Genomic DNA, 13673 nt, shown 5'->3' on the forward strand with positions numbered 1-13673 from the left:
TCCTTCCTATGCCTGGTCTCTCTGTTTCTGAGACTTCTCCAGCCTTCACTTTCTGGCCTCATTAGTGGATCTTTCACAGGAATGATGACACAGCTATTTGAGTGTGACTGAGTGACATTTGCAAGACTGGTAGCAGAGACGGGAAATCAGCTGCCCAACACTTGGTTCAGACCAAGGTTGGGACTGTACTGAGGTTTCCTCATCCCAGGCAGCATCCTGGCTCTGACATCTTGGGGTCTTGGCTAAGCTTAGAATTGTGAGGCCTGTCAGGGACCTCACTAATGTTAAGCAGGAGGCCTGGCAGGGCCCTAATGCTGCTGTCTTCCTGTTCCAGGGAGCTGTCAATGCTGCTGCTAGAAGCATTTCTGACCTCATGTTTTCCTAAGGTTTAAGGACTCTTGCAGACAAAGACACTTGGGCATGGGCCCTCCAGCTTTATCCAACCCCAAGGAACAAGAGTAAAGCACTGAGTTCTACAATTAGCCGTGCTTTTTTTTTTTTTTTCCCGAGACAGGGTCTTACATAGCCCAGGCTAGCCTCTGATTTATTATGTGGCAAAGAATGACCTTGGATTTATGGATGAGAATTCTTAAAAAGTGGCTGAGCCCACAAAGGCTGACTAACACTTTAACCACTGTGAAGCATTTGGAATGCTGCAGCCCCAGACCTTAATTACAAATTCTCTTTGGCTAGTTTTAGCCCCACAAGGAGTCAGACCCCACCTCTGGGTCAGATCTAATATCCTGATAAACAGATTAGAAATCTCTGGAACATATTAACAAAACTCTTATCATCTACCAATGGAAGGACTAAGAATCAGCTACCATCTGCAGCCTATGATTGAGGTTCTCTTATCTTGAGGTAAGCCACCCTCTTGGTGTAACTGTTTTAATGCCTTGAATTATAACTTTCTTTGTTCTGTTACCACAAAAATTCCATGAAACTACTTCCACGTTGGAAAACTGTATTTGGAGAGATCTAAATCTATATTCCTGAGAACATTCACTCATATTTTGGCTTCAGAATAAACTACCCCTGATTCTCTTTGAGTTCGGAACTGTTTCCCCCCTTAACTTGGTGATCTCCCTGCTTCCACTTCTAAAGTTGTGGAATAGAAGCACAAGCCACAGTAGCGTCTCCATGATGCTGGGAACTGAAACTGAGGTTCATTCACTAGGTGAACTCTCTAGAGACTCACTCGCTAGGTGAGCTCTCTAGTAAACGCGACATCCCCAGACCAACCATGAGACTTTAGTAAAGAAGGCTTAACACTTTGGGTTCAAGTCACCTCTTTACAAAGACTGAACTTTTGGGTCCCTTCTGGTTCCATTTAAAGTACCTGTGGACTAGAAGAGAACAAACCAACTAGTGGGGCTCCTCCTGCGGCACTTGGAGGAGCTGATCTTTTTTAGCCTTAAGAGCATACAATGAGGGTCCCCGAGGCCTTCTTAGGGCCGTGTTTCTCCTCCCTGTACTTAATTCTCTAAAGCTCTAACACTCGGGGCTTTATGAAGCCCCTTATAGATGCTGCTTCTGGCATCAGCCAGAGGCTAAAAGTATGCTTTTCCTATGCAAAACAACCAAGTAGACCCTAAGCTCCAACCACCCTTTCTATGGATCTCTTAAACTCTGAGCAGATCCCCATCTGACCTACACACACCCTGGGCCAGAGACCAGGCTACAAGGAAAAGTGCTGTCTCCTTAGAGTCTGCAGAAATTTTTTACAGCAGCCAATCCTGAGCATGCTTACCTGCTTTTCTCGTGGAAACCACAATGAAGGCTCCTGTCCTACCCAAGGGTTTCCCTGCTTAACACTGCATGACGTGCCATGATGCTGTGACTCCATGACTCCTATTTCTATGAGAACAAATGTCTTCTTCCTTTATCACAGTAATTTATGCACAAGTATAAATGATCATGCCTGATTCAAACAAATCCCAGGTATCAAAATGGGCCTACCACCTTCTGAACCTTTGGGCCTAAATCAAGTCCTCTTTAGTGCTCTAAATTCCTTATTTCCTGAGACTTATGTGTTGTGTAAAACGTTCAGTGCCTACATGTGAAAATAATTTATAATGTCAAGTCATAAGCCTGCAGTCCTGAATGGGGTCTCTGCACCCCTGAGAGGCCCTCAGCTTAGGGCCTCACTGCCTTATGACTAGATCTTTCCACCTTTGCACAGTTTCACATGCATAGCTTTCCTCATCATGGTTGGCAGTCCCTGCATGGGACTGTGTAGCCTAACAGCAGCATAAAAGATTGTTTCAAGCTCTCTTCAGTAGTGTGCTATCCCTTAAGCTTTGTAAGAGTAGATGTTCTAGGCTCTCTGGAAAGTCTCTTTCTCTGACCTAAACATGTTTATTTTGCTTGTTATACTCAGAAATGGAGCAACATTATTTTTTCCATTCGGTGGTTCTAGAAGATTCCATGTCAAGGCCCATCACTCCAGACCGTACCTTCTAAAATACTTAATAAGGAGACAGGGCATCCATATGACCTAGTAGTTTCTCTTGAGAGTTATAATAATAAATTGATAATAACAATTAATAAGATATTAAATATTGGTACAAGTTTACAAAACGTGGTAATCAAGGGAAAACTGCTGGTCCTTTCCCGGTTCACAGCCAAGAAGACCCTCCAGCTGCTTGAGTATTCCCTAGATTGAGAAGACAGTTTGTCACCAAGATCCTTCCCCAGTGAAGAGCCACGGTGGTGTTTGGGGTGGAGGCCCCTTTAGATAGGCGCTGGTCAGAGAAGCTTGGGAGTGGTTATCAGAGTATCACTAGCAGAGGCCAAGGCCACAGGACAGTAGGTCCACTGAAGGAGGCAGCCGGGGCTCAAATTCAACATGCATAATCAGACATTCTGCAGTCATATAATCGATTTATGGTTTTTCATGAGACTCTGCAAATCAGATTTTAATGTGAACTGTCTTCAGTGTTGGTACAACTGAACAAAACATAAAGAGATAAAAGCGTGCCCCTTGTATTAGATCAAGCTCTAAGGTTAGTAGAGACTTCCTGTGCTCTCAAGACCAGGGGAAGGCTTCCCAGCACAGCCCAGAGGTCTCCCATACTCCTTCAAACCTACTCTCAGCTACCACCTCCCTGACCATTGTTCCTCACGATGATTTTTGTTTTTAAATTTTTCAATTTGACAGGGCTGGCCCTGAGGTAACAGACATCTCGTTAAAACTTATTCCGTGTGAATCTACCAGTGCATTTCTTGATGGTACTGGCATTTGAAAGGTGAACTGTATAAAGCAGATCACCTTCTTCAAGGTGGGTGGGCCTCCTGCAAGAAGTTTAAGACCTGAAGAACAAATATTGAAACTTTCCTGAGTAAGAGAGAATTCCCCCTGTCCTAAAGACCTTCCAGATAGGACTCAGGGCTTTTCTTCTTTCAAACAAAACCAAAGCATGGGTTCTCCCTTGGTCTTAAGCCTGCCAGTTTTCAGACTGGGGTTTATCCACCATCTCTCCTGGGCCTCTAGCTGACTATAAAGCTGGAGTATTACCAACCTCTACAATCATGTGATCCAACTCTTCATGATAAATCTCTTTCTATACTTCCTATTGGCCTCTTCCCCCAGGAAATCATGACTATTAAGATCTCCCCACAAGGAGGAGTAGGATGGCTTGCCAGATGAAAACATGTTTTCTAAAGCTGTGGTTCATTTGTGCCCTGTTCCTAAAGCTGAATGTAGCAGCCGTCATCATCACGGATTTTCTACGGTATTGAACAACACAAGCAAACTTTCTTCCTTTTTTAAAGATTTATTTATTTACTTTATGTGTATAAGTACACTGTAGATGTCTTCAGACACACCAGAAGATGGCATTGGATCCCATTACAGATGGTTGTGAGCCACCATGTGGTTGCTGGGAATTGAACTCAAGACTTCTGGAAGAGTGGTCGTGCTCTTAACCACTGAGTCATCTCTCCAGGCCACAAGCAAACTTTCTTGTAGAATACATATAACACTCCACCTTCTGGCAGAGTGTACAGGCAACCCTCAGGACAGATGCCATGTCAGCCTTCCCCAAACTATGTCCACTCCTGGGTTGTGCTTGGTATGGAGTAGGCTCAATAAATGCTGTGTTGAGTTAAAGAATAAGGAATTCCTTGCTAGAGATACTGTTCAGACTCCCCCATAACAGATGGAGAAACAGATTCTAAGAGACACTAAAGAACCAGCCCAAAGTCACAAGGCTAAGAAAGGGGAAATGAGATACACTTCCAAGTTCAGTTGAGTTCAAAACCCATATTCTCAATCCTGGCACTATACCTGAAGAGTCAGGCCTGTCTCCAGATGTGATCCTGGCATTCACAGCTATAAGTCTCTCAGCTAGTGGGAAGGATACGTTCTGTCCCGCACAGCCCTGTAAGCCCTGTTCTACCCCTTAGTGACAGCTTGTGCCATTTAGCTGCCCACCAAGGTTTCTATAGACTAATTTGAGAACTTAACCAAGGATGGGTCCATCTTCAAAAACAGAAGAAAGCTGAGAGAGAAAACTCACCACCACCATCTCCTCACCCCCAACTCTTTCCTCGGAGGTGCTTCCAGGTAGCAGAAGAGCCACGTGGATCTGACCCCAGGCTGAGAAGTGAAAGCATGGAGCCCCTGAGGCTGAGTACTCCTGGGAGGGACAGAGGGAGGGCTTGATATCGTGTCTCCATCTCTCAGGATTATCATCTGCTTATACCCTACATGTCTCCTAAGGACCCTGTGGGTGGAGCTGTACTATTCCGGCAGACATCAGCTAGGAGAAGGGGTGAAGGCAGTTAGTTGAGCACATCTGAGCAGGAGAGGGAAAGGAGGAAGCAAGGGCTTGTGGTAAAAGCCGATGCAGAGGCTTGCATGATTCCCGTGCACTGTCAAACCCACTTGCCGTGAGAGGCACACAGGGGGATACCCGATAACTTGGCCTCAAATGGGGCCATACACTATTCTATTTATTTGCCCTTTAGTAACCATGCCTTCTCACCACAGGTATTTAGAGAGCATCAGACTGGGTGCCTTACCATGAGGGTCACCTCAGTCCATGGACCCACTGCATGGCACAAATCAAACAAGCCTGATTTATTCTTCTGTTCCTACAGTACTAGCTCCCTTCCAGGGATTTCAATATGACACAGCTTTGGGATAAGAACAGTGTAAGGCTGGAGAAAAGCTGTATAGTCTGAGTGTCAGGGGTCCACCTCTCCTCTAGGAGCCCTGGGAACCAGAGCACAGCAATCCCCAGAGGGGATATCAACTTAGTTGTGTCATCTCAGAAGAAAGAGGGGTCTAGTTCTTGTATCCTTCGTTGAAAAGTGTCCTTTGCCGAGTGTCTTAGTTTTTTCTCTTCCTTCCTTCCTTCCTTCCTTCCTTCCTTCCTTCCTTCCTTCCTTCCTTCCTTCCTTTTTTCCTTCTTTCTTTCCTTCCTTCCATCCTTCCATCCTTCTGTCCTTCCTTACCCCCCACCCCCGTAAAGAGATATCATGACCATGGCAACTCCTACAAAGAAAAACATTTAAATGGGGCTGGCTTGCAAAACTGTAAAAGCAGGCAGATGTGGTGCTGGAGAAGGAGCTGAAAGTTCTACATCTTGATCTGAAGGCAGCAGAAGACAGTGTGCCACATTGAGCATAGTTTGAGCATATAGAACCTCAAAGCCCACCTCCACAGTGACACAGTTCCTCCATCAAAGCCACACCTACTCCAGCAAGGCCACACCTCCTAATAGTGCCACTCAGTGTGGCCAAGAATTCAAACACATGAGTCTATGGAGTCATTTCTATCAAACCACCAGAGTCTGTGGGGTCATTCCTATCAAACCACCACACTGAGTATCCTCATTCTGAAAATCCAAGCCTGTAATAATACTCTATGGGTAGATTTTTCAGGCAACATGACAGATGGATGGAAAATTCCACATCTGACCCCACCAGAACTTAGGTACACTAAAACATAGTATGAAACCACCTGGCGGCTATATGTATGAGTTGTGCATGAGAAATAAATGTTTAGACATGACGTGGGAACTTCCTTCAAGGTGCCTCATTATATCTGCGTAAATTTTCCAAAATCCAAAATACTGCAAAATCTAAGGCCTCTGGTTCCAAACAGTTCTGATAAGGGGCATTCAACCTTCATATAAACCTGTGATCCTTGACATTAAATTTATGCAATCTGGAACTTGTGGAGCCAGAGCAGGGTGTCCAGTGAGGGGAGCTTGGGCTTATAGGAGAGCCACCAAGCAGGCATTATAGAGGAAGGGGTCTCAGGGAAAGGCTTTACGAACAGAGGATTGGAAAAGACTGGGGAGTGCGGGAGTCTAAAGAGATGGTAAGATTCCTTTCTCCTTTTATCCCCATATCACAGCTCTATTTATTCCGAGAAGCACCCAGCTGTAGCTCCAAAATAGACATGCTGAAAACGCCTCTAATGATAGAGGAGGATTCTGCAGGATCCCAGCTTGGAACAGCCCTCCGCAAGGGGTAGGAACACCAAAGGGCCCTCGGATGGGGACACCTCTGGGTGTCTCTGCCATTCCTTACCCCAATCCAAGGTAGTTATGGTTCCTCTTTCCAGGGTTACAGGAAAGAGGATGTGGTCTGCCCCCAGGGAGTCTGCTGAAAGGCTTCCCAAAGCTACAAGGGACAGGTAGAATTTGTAGCAGACAAGGATCTGGCGGTTAGAAAGGACTCTTCAAGTTAGTTAGGCAAAGGCAGAGCCATCACAAGAACAGTGAGTCTCTGATCTAGAGACTGGACATGGCCACTGGATTCTACTGTGCACATAGGAAACAAACTAGGTCAACATGAAACCCAAGACATGGGCAGTTAACCCTTCCTCTCCTGGGATAGAAAGACATGGAGGTGGTTGAGATGCTAAGGGCTGAGTCTGTTCTCAGAAAATTGAGCTAGTTCTTAGGTCTGGCATAGAATGGAAGCCCTGATATCTCCTAGGCTGTGACTTCTGCAACTCAAGATCAAAGAACCATGATTAACTTCTTTGGGCTTTAGGCTTCCGATCGATCACAGGACGTGGAGTTACTGCCCCATTTAACATGAAGCTGAAGTGGACTGTGGCATGGCTGAGGAACAAGGCAGCTGAGCTAGTACTGACTGAAGGCCTCTTTGGTCTCAATATGGATGGAAGCAGTCCACAACAATGAGAGGAAGTCTGTTTAGTGGTGTCTGGATCCTTCCTCAGGACTGCTAGTGTGACATTCCTTGTTAGCCCCTGTCTCCATGCTCTGAGGACAGTTGAAGTGGCCAGAAGGTAAATTACCAACAAGTCCTGAGCAATAAGTCTTCATCACAAGGGTTCTCTTGAGCCTTCCTGGTTGTCTACATTTTGCCTTCTAGGAGGGAGAACAGCCAGGTTATAACCTTGCATCATGAGCATCCATTGGATTCTTTGAATGTTTCAGTCACACATGCTAATTTTAACTGTCAAAGCAAACAGAAGAGGTTGGCCCTGTTATTCCTCTGCCATGTTGCATATGGAGAAACTGAGGCACGAGGAAATTAAAGTAAATCAATATCATAGAGCTAAAGAAAGAAAGATAGATTTAGATTTTATATTCTTATCTGCTATACCACACCCATAACCCAGTGAAACATATGACCAGTTCATTCCGTTAGGAAAGGGAGCAGGGTTTGGGCAGGTCCGTGTTCTTGAAAAAAGAAAATCCCATAGAAGAGATATCAAGGTTAAATTACACGTTGTGGGTCTCCCTGTCTCCGGCCTTTTCTCAGCTATACTGGAGATAGACTGCTAGGATTGTGATCACCATAGACTTAGCAGTCAGCTTGAGTAACCACCTAGGAGAACAGGAAGAGGATACAAATGCTATAGTTCAGGGAGAAATCAGGAACTTAGACGAGTTGGAGAGAGGAACACACACACATACACACACACACACACACACACACACTAAAAAAAAAAAAAATGCCAAAGGGCACAGTGTGGTTTATGCAAGAGAGGTTTAAATGTCATTACACAGAGGGAGCAACACAGGCAACAGAGTTAATCTTATCTCACAGGAAGGGGTGGAACCTGAGCTGGGTTTGTGAAGAAGAGGACGTGGCTGAGCCATAGGGTTTGTTATAGGATGCAAGAGAAGCCCCAAGGTTTACAAAGGTGGCTGCACCCACAGCTAGCCAGGGCATAGACTCATTAGGAACCGACCCCAAGGGTAATAATTTGGTGGTCAGTTCATTGATTTTGGCAAGCATAACTTCATCCAGGATACGGACAACACTTAAAGATACAGAAGGTGTGGGTGAAGGGAGTAACCCAGAGGCAGAATCCAAAGGCTCCACAGCCAATTGGAGGAAGTGCTGATGCTGTCTACAGCAGCCAATCACGAAGCACTTCATCCAGTGTGGGGAGAAGTTAGCCTGGAATGTGTTTGGGCGTGGGACCATCCAACGTGGGAGAGTAGAGAAAGAGAAAGCTTAGCGTTAGTGAACGTTTATTTCGCAACTGCTGGAGACCTCGTGGTAACGTTCCCTTTGGCCCAGCACAGAATGCTATATCGCCAATGCTATATCCTGTATCTCTGCAGATGCGAGCCTCCTTTGTGCAAAGCCACCTCAGATGCTGTTTGATTTGTTTTTGTTTTTGTTTTTGTTTTTTTTTTGCCAAGGAACTTTCTTTATGCCCTCAGTAAGATGAGCTCTCTCTACTCCTGTGTTTACTATAATATTTGTTATGTTCCCTTTTCTGACTTCAGGTTCTTGTGTGTGCCTGAGTGTGAGTGTGGTTGCACATGTGTGGAATGTGTGCGTGGAGGCCAGAGGTCAACCTTAGGTGTTGCTCCTCAGGAGCCACCCACATTTATTTTATCATTCGTTCTGTAGATAGAAGTCGAGTCTCTTTTTGGTCTGGAGCTGTCCTAGCAGGCCAGACTGGCTGGGCAGCAAACCATAGGGATACATCTGTCTCCACTCCCCCCCTGCCACCCCCCCCCCCAGCGCTGGGATTGCAAGTGCACATGGACAAGCACAGCTCTTTTCCATCAGTTCTGGGGATCGAATGAATTCAGGTTCTCAAGCTTGCACAGTAGCACTGTTTCCCCAGCCGCAGCCTATCAGCTTTTGCAAGCTAAGCAAAAAAATGGAACACCCCTCTTCTGAACTTGTATTTAGCATAGGACCTGGAATACAATAAGCAGCCCATCATTCATCCAGGAATGTGGTGCTGAATCGCCCTGTCTATTCCGGAGATGTCCTTTCCAGGGGAAGAGTTCTTGAATCAGCTCTTGGTGGCATCTCATAGCAAGGGTAGGAAGACCTTGGGGCAAGCTCTGGCTCTACCCCTCCTTAGGCATGTCACAAGTGCACTGCCAACTGTCCTTGTTCTTGACTTCCTCCCCAGGGGCACAAACATGTTGGTACAGATGCTGTAGGGTTGTAGTGAGATTGCAAAGCCAAGCTAGGTGTACATAGGGTGGGGGTGTATGAAGATCCAGGCTCCAGGCTCTTTTGGCAGAATGCAGACATCCAATCAATGGATGCTCTGCATGTACATGCATGTTGGTGGCAAGTGGCCAGGCTCTCTAATCAGCCCTGCAGGGATCTGACTGTTTCCTCACTTCCTCCTCTGCAACTCTACAGAGAACAATTGTAACCCTTAGGCCTGAGGGTGGTGAAATGACCCATGAGAATTCACACACACACACACACACACACACACACACACATGCAGACATGCATGCACGCACGCATGCACGCACGCATGCACGCACGAACATATGCACACGTGCACACATGTTACAGAGACACTGAGTACTTGAATTCATTCAGCCTCTATCACTCAAAGGAAAAGGACTATGCTGGGCAGAGTAGCAGAGGCTGGCTACAGAAGCATTTGGAGTTGAAAGAGACCATGATAGACTCCACTCCCAGTCACAGAGGATCTCAGAAAAAAGCTGTGCAGGTCACACAGGAGCAACAGCCCCACCCAGCTCAGGCCCCCTCTGTTTGAACTCTTTGAGATAAGAGTCTTCATGCTTGCAGCCTATCCCATTGCTCAAAGAATGAGAACGCCTTATAAAGTTTAAGTGCAGAGCTAGAGAGCCGGCTCAGTGGGTAAAGTACTTGCTTTATGAGCATCTGAGTCCAGCTCCCTGCCCCCATATAAAAAATGGGGCATGGCAGCACGCGTCTGTATTGTCAGTGATCTGGGAAGGAAGATCCCTGGAGCTCACTGCTCAGCTAATACAGCTGAATTGGTAAGCCCTGGGTTCAATGAGAGATGCTGTCCCAAAGAATAAGGTGAGAGCAATTGAGGAAGACATCCTGTGTTGAGATCTGGTCCCCATACATGTGTACATGCCTGCTCATATACACACATGCACATAAACATCAAAGACAGACAGACAGACAGATAGACAGACAGACAGACAGACAAAAGAGAAGATGAAAGGGAGGGAAGAGAGGAGGAAAGGGAAGAAGGAAAGAAAGGAAAAGAGAAGGAGGGAGGGAGGGAGGGTAGGAGAGAAGAAGGAAGGGATGAAGGAAGGGAAGAAGGAAGGGAGGGAGGAAGGAAGGGGAAACAAAGAGAAGGCCCAAGTGTATTTTCTGTCATCTTTTGTGTCTGCCTTTAGGATACATATGGAGCAAAATCCATCTCACCACCACCTGTTGACCCCTTTCATGGGTGAAGAACACCTTATGGCCCCTTCAGCTCCCTCCACCTAAATGATCCAAGTCCTTCAAGGGATTGTGTCAAAGATGGTAACATTGGGGCCTTTCCCCACTATCTCCCAGTGAGGGCCAGGATACGACCAGAGGGGCATTGGGTAGCAGAGAAGCAGGGTGAGGCTAGGAACCAGGGCTATGGGACAGGTCTAAGTACAGGAGTGATTTGCTGAAGGAAGAGGGGAGGGCATGACAGCGAGAGGGAAGGATGCATAGCCTGACCTTGGTTCCTGGTTCCCCCAAACTTCCCAGTGAGGGCACAGATGCTTCCCCCAACAGCTGAAGGACCTCTGGAAGGATATCTGCAGCAAGCAACCAAGCCCTTTAAGGGGATTAGCTGGGGTGGAAGATAATGCAATGTTCAGACTCCTCAGAGTAAGGAAATGACACACACCTGCTTTGCTGACAGGAACTACCTGTGAGTCACACCCCGGAAGTGGAGGGGGAGCAGGGTAGCCCAGGGGGAAAGGTAGGTCCAGGAGGCACAGACAGAAGCTCTGATTTCAGAACACGAATATTGCATGTTCTTTACATACTGAGCCGAGGCAGTGGGAGAAAAGTCATTTAAGGATGAGAAAAATTCCAAAGGAGGGTGTCTGGTACAGCAGGATTATAGATGACTCTATGTATGCACTCACTCATACCCAAGTGTCCTTCACGTAGGTACAGGGGCCCAACTGGTGTCATTGGTAGCATTGAAAACATGGGTCCACTTAGCATCTCTCAGCATCACTTCAAGATATAGGGAGATTGTCTCAGATGCAGAAGGAAAAGTTCTTCCAGCTCCTTCAGCTGGACCTTCCAATACCACAGTGAAAGTACATGATACATGAGACCCCACTCAGTGGCGTCAATCACGGGACTGAGGAGACACAGGGCCATGCCTCTCCCAGCTCAGGTCTCTCTGGGTCATCGTTGTTGTTGTAACAGACAGAATCTTATGTAGCTCAGGCTGGCTTCCAATTACTATGTAGCTGAGAGTGATCTTGAACTCCTAAGAGCATACATTGCATTCTTTAGAAGCTTTGCCAGTGAATTTGTGTATATTCCTCTGAGGGTTTCACTCTGGCCCATGTGCTCTGCTGGGTATGAAGAGCTGGGAGGGCAGGAAGCCTGGATGGAGTGGATTCATTGACATCTGCTGCCTGAATTCACATAAATGAGTTCTTGTCTATATAAAAGAGAAGGCATGTGTGCTTTTTAGTGGCTGTAGGGAAGGGTCTTGGTCAAGCTCCTCTCCTCAACCTGTACATGGAATGCTGGGTAAAATGAAACCAGAAGTTTCCATTGCTCCCAAGTAGGAAAGTGGAAACTCCAGGTATCAAAAATCAAAGGGCTAAAATTCAGAGCAGTGAGTGAGCCATGGCAAGGTCACAGAACCAGAGGAAGCCCCGTGAAGCAGAATGGTGACCAATGTTGGCATAGAGTCATGTCATCTGACCTTAGACCCAGAGAATAAGGAGCTGTGCTCGCCTGAAGACTCAGAGCAGCAACACTGATCACCAGCCCACTGACTCGAGGAAGCCTGAGCTCTGGCTGGAGCCCAGCTATGAAAAGAAAGGAAAAAGTGAAAGGACAAGCCTAAGTAGTGTGTAGTCGAAGCCTAATTCAAATTATTAAGAGAGAAAGGAATCCAGAAATGTAGAGGCTGTGGAGGATTCAAAACACCATAGGATGCTTCCACAATCAGAACCCAAAAAGCTATGCCAGGTCCTTGTTTGCAATGATGATCCACACCTTAAGAAAGAACCTTAAGGAGTGGCAGCAGATACACATTGTCAACCAGAAAATCTAAAACTGGAATGACAGAGTAATTTAGAACTATAAGAAGAAAAGGGGAGGCTGGCCATGATGGCTCACATCTTTAATCCCAGCACTTGGGGGGCAGAGGTAGGTAGATCTCCGTGAGCTCAAGGCTGGCTTGGTCTGCACAGTGAGTTCCAGGACAGGCAGGGCTACACAGCGAGACCCTGTCTCAAAAAGGAAGAGGAGGAGGGGGAGGAGAAGGAGGAGTAAGAGGGGCTGAGGGACTCAACAGTAGAGTGTCTGCCTAGTGCAAGGCTAGAAGTCAGGCCCTCAAACCACACAATAGCAATTGAGCTGGATTATTTAAATAGAAGAGAGAGCACACAACGTTCAAGATTATTATCTTAATGACTAAATAGGGGAGTGAGGATATTTAACAGAAAACCTCACTGGAACACTAGTTGACAATGGTTTAGGGACAGCTTGTCATAAACACCTTCTGCTTTGAGGAGGAAACTGTAATGCTAATTAATGAGTGTTGGGCTTAATTCAAGTACATGTTAAAAGTTACAAAGACCAAAAAGATACTAGAACTCCAATAGACAGAATTGATTCAGTGACTGGTCACAGTGTGGGCAAAGCAAATACAACATATGGCTAATGTCAGTATAAAATGACATCACAAATATATGCTAAATAAGGGCTGGACAGATGGCTCAGTGGTTAAGAACACTGTAAGGCTGCTGTCACGGAGGACCTGGGTTTAGTTCCCAGCACCCACATTGTGGTTTACACCCATTTGAAACTCCAGTTCCAGGGGATCAGATGCCCTCTTCTAAACTTTGTAGGCAACATACATGCAGGTGATACACATACATACATGCATACATACATACATACATACATACATACAGGAAAAACACTCATGTGTGTAATAAGCAAACAAACATTTATTAAAGAAATATGCTAAACATGTTAGAGGTTGGGTCAAGGAGATGTCTCAGCTGCTAGAGCACTCAGACTCGTATTTGAGGATCAGATTTCAGATCTGTGTTCACTATTTGAACATGTATAGACACATGCATGCACAGCACCCATAACATGCAAACTATAAAGCAAACATTAACAGACATACAAAAAGAATTGTGATTTTCCTCCTCCTCATTTGGCCTGAGCACTTCAGAACTTCATAGCATTCAGTCAGCTAAACCCTTCATCGTGAACTGTAC

General features: G+C 46.0%; 1 protein-coding gene across 3 annotated transcripts in view; it reads right to left on the reverse strand.

Annotated features, from left to right (window-relative positions):
* Ptk2b (protein tyrosine kinase 2 beta) overlaps window positions 1–13673 on the reverse strand; it is a 127470-nt gene that overhangs the window by 78535 nt on the left and 35262 nt on the right. The window lies entirely within an intron of this gene.

This window comes from Mastomys coucha, unplaced genomic scaffold, assembly GCF_008632895.1.
Source record: "Mastomys coucha isolate ucsf_1 unplaced genomic scaffold, UCSF_Mcou_1 pScaffold9, whole genome shotgun sequence".
NCBI classification, from domain to species: Eukaryota; Metazoa; Chordata; class Mammalia; order Rodentia; family Muridae; genus Mastomys; species Mastomys coucha.